The sequence below is a fragment of the Cebus imitator genome, unplaced genomic scaffold (assembly GCF_001604975.1).
Source record: "Cebus imitator isolate Cc_AM_T3 unplaced genomic scaffold, Cebus_imitator-1.0 Scaffold367, whole genome shotgun sequence".
NCBI lineage: Eukaryota > Metazoa > Chordata > Mammalia > Primates > Cebidae > Cebus > Cebus imitator.
Genome location: NW_016107682.1, coordinates 1211098 through 1218299, shown reverse-complemented (window position 1 = coordinate 1218299; position 7202 = coordinate 1211098). Strand labels below are relative to the sequence as shown.

At 37.7% G+C, this 7202-nt stretch overlaps 1 protein-coding gene across 5 annotated transcripts in view; it reads left to right on the top strand.

The window, feature by feature from the left end:
* The window catches only part of ITPR2 (inositol 1,4,5-trisphosphate receptor type 2), a 494659-nt gene that overhangs the window by 90705 nt on the left and 396752 nt on the right, over positions 1–7202 (top strand). The gene's annotated exons all lie outside the window — the stretch shown is intronic.

Sequence of the window (7202 nt, the reverse complement as noted above, 5' to 3'; positions counted from 1 at the left end):
AATGAGAGAGAGAAGCTAAAAAATAGAGGAAGAGAACAACAAACAAATTTACAGTTATGGAGAATAAAAGAATAGGAAGGAAAAGGAGGAGACAAAAAAAAATGCCAAGAGAAGATCATACCACCACCATTGCTTTCATTTCCCTTGGTCTGTCTGCCATGTTGTCTCCTCTCTACTCTGTTGTCTCATCCCTCGGTTCCCTACTTCTCATTCAGTCTGCTTTCTGGAAGTCCCAACTTTCCTCCTACAACCCAATTCTTTAATATTTTACTGTTCCACTTTCCAAACATACAAAATAGCGGGGTTATGTCTTTCCTATCTTTAGGGTATAAAAGGACAGACTCTGAAGTTAGTTGTTTGGGTTTGAGTTCTACCTCTGTGACCCTGAGTAGAACCTAACCTTTAAAATGTCCAGTTTCATGATCTGTAACATGGGAACAATAGTAATACTGGTCTCAAAGCTTTTATGGAGATTAAAGAATCTGTGTAAACCTTTTATCATTGTGCTTGGCATAGAGTGCTCAGTTGTTAAGTATTGTAGCTGCTATTTGTGTGTGATGTGTGTGTTGTGGGGAGGGGGTGTTTCTTGGTTATCATTTCTTTCACCTTTGACTCTGTTCATCTTTTAATCTGGGAGTATCTTACTAAACTAAAAACTTAAGTGACAAAATACCACAGCAAGCATCATGCTTCTGAAACTACAAAATATAAGCACAACTGTATTTGTTCATGTGGAATGTGAAGTTGGAAGTAATAATAATACATATTTATATAGTGCTTTAACTTTGAGCATTTTCATCTAGCACTGACAGATATTTAGTAGTAGAAGACTTATGGGGTCTGGGGTTGAAGTTTCATGGTTTCTGTAATACTTAGATGCCAAACCAACCAGTTTCATAAATACAGCTGACACAGGTGAGGTATGTGAGCTTTTTATGTAAATGCAGAACATGAACTCTTTCCCTTTTTGCCAGTCACCTCTACCACAATTTCCTTTGAAAAATAGAAGGTAGTGGCCCAGTGTGGTGGTTCACATCTGTAATCCCAGCACTTTGGGAGGCCAAGGAGGATGGATCACAAGGTCAGGAGTTCAAGACCTGGCTGACCAACATGGTGAAACCCTGTCTCTACTAAAAACAGAAAAATCAGCCAGGCATGGTGGCATGCGCTTGTAATCCCAGCTACTCAGGAGGCTGAGGTAGGAGGATCGCTTGAACACGGGAAATGGAGTTTGCAGTGAGCCGAGATCATGCCATTGTACTCCAGCCTCGGCAACACAGTGAGAGTCCATCTCAAAAAAAAAAAGAAGGTAGTATTTGGGAAAGCCCTGCCAAATGCAAGATTCCTGCTACACTGTTTCTCATCTGCCTCTGCCTCAACATGATGAGTACAAGTTTACTTGCCTCTGAGTAATTTGTATTATTTGGATTTTTTCCAATTGCCGGCAAGTTTCCCCTTGCATGGAACTAAAATTTGCTTTGATCCTGGATCAATATAGGGAAAAACTTTCCTCCCTCTTTTACATGTAGAAGCTCAGCTACACAAAGTGGGATTATGCCAACTCTTTATTTTCTCTCTGTTAGGCAACGCTTCCCAGTTTGAACTATTGTTGCTCAAATAACATGAATTCTGTTTTGCTTGCTTTCCTGTTTGCTGAACTTTGGATACTGGCTAATTTGTTAGGGTGCTGCTTAAAATGTGGCACCTGTAGAACTGGACTCAATAACCTGGATGTGTTCCTTCTTCCTCTAATTGAAGAATCATTCTTCTGTGAATCAGCCTAAAATGGTGGCTCAGCTTTTCTGCTGGTACAGCACAATATTCACTTATTTATATTTAGAGTGATAATATACTTATCACCCAACCAGTACATTCCTGAGAGTGAAAGGGGGACATGATTAATAATTAAGCTCAGGCAACAGGCATAAACCAGAATTGTCCTGAGCACACAGGGCTATAGGTCATTCTAATTAAGTTGAACTCAAGCCTAAGGTCTAGGCTATTTTTAATTTTTAAAATATTAATTGCTAATAACCTTGGTGCTCCTATCATGTACCAAAGTAGTTGACTTCTTTTTTTACCTTAATATTTATGTTTGTATAAAGTTAACTGCATTGATGTTTGTCCTGTGGAGATTTAAAAAAAAAAAATCTAGGTTTTAATCTGCCTATTAGCTACTCCTCTTCTCTCTGCATTATCTGCAAATTTGATCAACAACCTTCCTGTGTATTTTTCTGTCATTAGAAATCAAAAAGTTGCCTTTCCCAGATGCTCTGTACCAATCACCTCACCCCCTGGAGTGCTCAGGCAGCAGGAATCAACTGAGAACCAAGATCTTAGGGTATTCCCTTCTCAGGTGTTTGTATTTTAATAGGAGACCCCCCTCAAAAAAAAGATGGTTAAAACCTTTCATAGCAGAAAGAGTAGATATCTATGATTGTTTCTCAGGTAACTTGGCAGGAGCTTTGTTTTGCAAACAGATTTTGAGCATCTTCCATATAGCAGGTAATAGGTGCTGAATATAGAGTTACATGTAAACATGTTATCTAATAGGAAGAACTGTCTGATAGATGGGTGCTATAGTAAAGGTAGAGGCCAACCAGTGTGGGACTAAAAAGAGGAAGGCATTTTTAAAAGGGCATCTTCCATTCCATTGTAATTGTCTATATACAAATTTGATGGGGCTGTTAATTTAAAACTATAGTTTTTGTGTATTTCAAAAGTCATTCATAGAGCAAGGGAAAGTTTCCTGGTCTCAATTTCCTTTCCTCCTGACCACAGGATATGTTTATGTAAATTTGAAGTTCATTTAACCCTAACCTGTGCACATGTGCAGTCCTCTAGAAGGGTGGCTTTTGAATACTTTTAGTTGCAACTCTCAGTAAGAAATACATTTTACATTGTAATGCAGCATGTGTGTATGTGTGTGTGCACATGCACAAACCCACACACAACCAGAAACAAGTTTCTTGAAAGAATACTTGCTACTTGCAATGTCTTTTCCATCCTCTTCTCCTCCCTTCCCCCTCCTTTCCCCCTTTCCCTCTCCTCTCTTCTTCTCTGTCCCCTTCCCTTCCTTTCCCCTATCCTTTCTCTTTTCCTTCCCTTTTTGTTTCCCTTGTCCTTCCCTCCTTTTTCCCTTTCTCTTCCTGTTCCATTCAGTTCCATTTCATTCCATTCAGAAAGGCTGGTTGAGACCAAATAAATTGATTTCAAGCCTAGCTAGGTCATGTGTGGTGGCTCACACCTGTAATCCCAGAACTTTGGGAGGCCGAGGCGGGCAGATCACCTGAGGTCAGGAGTTTGAGACCAGCCTGGCCAACATGGAGAAATCCTCAATATACTAAAAATAGAAAATTTAGCTGGGTGTAGTGGCACAAGTCTGTAATAACAGCTACTAGGGAGGCTGAGGCAGGAGGATCACTTGAACCTAGGAGGTGGAGGTTGTAGTGTTGTACCATTGTACTGTGGTTTGGGCAACAAGAACAAAACCTCATCTCAAAAAAAAAGCCTGGATTGCACAATTAGAGTTTGTTAAACTCTGCTCTGGGGTTGTCCATTGACTCCTAAATTATCTGTAGTTACTTTTTAGTAGTAATAATAATTAAAAGAAAGCTAGTCTTATTGGGGCATAAATCAATAATAATACTGATTAATAAGACTCCATAATCTTTTTGTTATTATGAGTAAATCTCTGCTCACAGAGGAACAAGCATAACACAATGATTTTGTTTTAGGACTCCCATATGAGAACAACAATTAATTCAGTACTGGAACAACAAACAGCAAGCAGTTCTTCACTCTAAATATTGCTATTACATAACTGTGACTTGGCAGAAAATACCCTGTGTTAATTTTTTTTTTTTTTAATGTAAGAGAGGAGTCATTACAGTCATGCTAAAATTGGTTTAAAAAGGCAGGCTTACTGCTATAAAGTTAATTTACCTGTATTAACAGTTTAATTGTTCACCTATTAGAAAATTATTGCTTTCTGAGTGGAGGGCTTGAAGCCATGAACTTCTCTGCCCAAGTGTTTCTGGTTCACCACTGTGCTTCTCTGTTGTAGCCATAGTTACAGGTATTCGGGTCGTCTCTTTTAAAACATTTTTGGGCTCTTGTAGGAGAATTTCAGCAAGAAATCTAGGAATTTGAAGCCAGAGAAAGAGGACTGTCACATTACATGTTTTAATTTCAGTGAAGGTACCTGGATGTATTTGTTAATGTTTTAATTTGATAAATATGCAGCATCTTCTATTAAATTATGAAGAGGCAGGTTTATCTGGACTAAATTTAAAAACTAGTTCTGAAATTTTAGGGTAGAACTCTAAAACATTCTGAGTTTCTCTTCCTCCTTTATAAAACTAATGCTTACCTCTAAGCGTTTGTGAAAGAATAAAATGAGATAATGTATGTGACAAGACTTGAAGTAAAAGGAGATGCTGTGGAAATACATACTTATATGTAAACATATGTAAAATATATTATGCATCTATAAACATATATGTATGTTTCTTATCTGCATTTGTGTGTATAGAAACATATATGTATGTAAAAAATCACTTCCTTTCAGATCTGATAATTGTACAATGGAATTGAGAGGCTTGCATTTTGATATCTGAATCAGTCAGCTTATTACATTTGTTTGATTATCAGTGTTAACATGGCACATTAAGAATGGGAAAATTGATTGAAAAATTGTACATTAAGATTTTCGGATAGCAGATTTCACTTACATCTAGTGTAGTGCCTTGCTCAATGCTGAAACTCAAACCTTGACAAGAATATAAATTAGCATTAATGCATTTGAATTTTGTTTCCTCCCCACTCCAAATGAGGCAAAGGATAAAGTTGTATTTATTCTTGAGTGTTTACCTACTAGTGTATGAATCAGACAATCTCTTTGTGACTAAGATTTCATAACATTTTTACTGAGGTTTTAGCATTTATTTAATTACATATACACATGTAATATAATTTCCATTGAAAACCATTCATTAGTTTCTTTTTAAGTATTACAACTGTGGCACATAGGCAATTAATCTCTTTGCGACTAAGATTTTGTAAGATTTTTACTGATGTTTTAGCATTTATTTAATTATATATACACATGTAATATAATTCCCATTGAAAATCATTCAATAGTTTCTTTTTAAGTATTATAACTGTGGCACATATGTATACATATCTTGATAGTATTTTTCTAGAGGTTGTGTTATGTTGGAAGACCGTGGTAGGGATAAGAACTGAGTCATATTTTACTCTCTGGCCAGTGGTTTTCTTTCTTTCTTTCTTTTTTTTTTTTTTTTGAGACGGAGTCTTGCTCTCTCACCACGCTGGAGTGCAGTGGGGCGATCTTGGCTCACTGCAGCCTCTGTCTCCCGGGTTCACACAATTCCCCTGCCTCAGCCACCCTAGTAGCTGGGATTACGGGCACACAACATCATGCCCAGCTAATTTTCGTATTTTTAAAACAGACGGGGTTTTGTCATGTTGGCCAGGCTAGTCTCGAACTCCTGACCTCAGATCTACCTGCCTTGGCCTCCCAAAGTGCTGGGATTTCAGGCATGAGCCACCACACCTAGCCTGGCCGGTGGTTTTCTTACCATCTGTATTTGCTAAATGCGTTAATAGATGCTTTAACAATTTAGTCTTTAATTGATTAAAATCACATCTATTATGGGAAAGAGGTGCTTAGTATTTGGTAATAAAAATGACAACTTTTTGAGGCGATCTTACCATGATGACCAAATCAAAATTGAGGTAGAGGAGTTAGAAGAGTACTGTCTGGGGATATTTAGGGCTGTTAAGTAGAAGCCAGATTAGCTTTGCTCTAAATGACCTTGAGGTATACATGTAGAATTGTGAACAGCGTTTAAACAGAGACAGATTTTGCCTCAACATGATAGCCTGCTCCTGAATGGCATCTTTGCGTGGCTACAGCACACTGCATTGGGTTCAGAGGATCTTGGTTCACATTCCAGCTCAATTCTTTACCAAGAAAAGTCTCAGTTTCCTTCTCCGTAACATGGAGAAAATAACCCTGGCTAACTCCTGAATGTCTTGTGAAGCTCCAGTGATCTTTATTATCAATGTGTAGTGCTGTTTGTAGTTTACAAATGCTCCATGGTAGTAAACTGTGTTGAGCAAACCAAGTGTGGCATTGGTGTCCCTACCATTAAGAGTTCAGGCACTCACTTGTCAGGGCATTCAGGCATCCTATGTGTGGTTGAACTTGTTTATATTTATAATATTCTAATCTAGGGATACTTTCCTAAAGGACCTAAGCAACTCACTTTTTGAGTTTTTGCTTTTTTGCTTCAAAGAAGGGAAATATTGGATTTTATCTGAGGCTTCTTCGAGTGCTAACATTTTATCAGTCTGCAAGCCTGTAATGTCAAAATTTCTATTTCTCTTCATCTTTTAGTATTTCTTTCATACTAAAATAGTTGGTTTTCAGCTAGAGGAAGTTACATTGCAATCTTTGTGGTTGCTAACCCATATGTTGTGATTAGTTTCATGTTTGCTAACATGAAAACTAGCCTTCATAGTATTATAGAGGACTCTTGCCCTCTTAGATCCTCTCTCTACAATTGCCTTAGGGAAGGCAGGTGGGGGATAGATGTTTGGTTTGAAATTTGTGTTCTTAAAATACGTTCCTTTTTATAACTTCTAAAAATAAATAATTTTATACAAACGCTGTATTTCAGGATGTGTTTCTTAGAGAAACTAAAAAATGAAAATAACCTACAGTTGTATTTTCAGCTAATGAATGCATACTTCTTTCTGCATCAACTCTGAATTATATTGTTTTACTTTTAATTAAAAAAATTTTATTTTGTAATAAACAAAGTCTTGCTTTGTCTTCCAGGCTGGAGTACAGTGGTGTGATCATAGCTCACTGCAGCCTTGAACTCCTAGGCTCAAGTGATCCTCTTGTCTCAGCCACCCAAATAGCTAGGACTGCAGGCACGCACCATTACACACAGATGATTAAAAAAAATTTTTTTTTCTTAGAGACAGAGTCTCAATTTTTTGCCCAGGCTGGTCTTGAACTCATGGCTTTGAGCAGTCCTCCTGTATCTGCCTCCCAGAGTGCTGGGATTATAGATGAGAGCCACTGTGCCTGGCCTGAATTCTAATTTCTAGTGTCTAGTTGCCCCTTGTCTGCCTGCCCCTTATCTTAAGGAGAGTTTTTTTTTTTT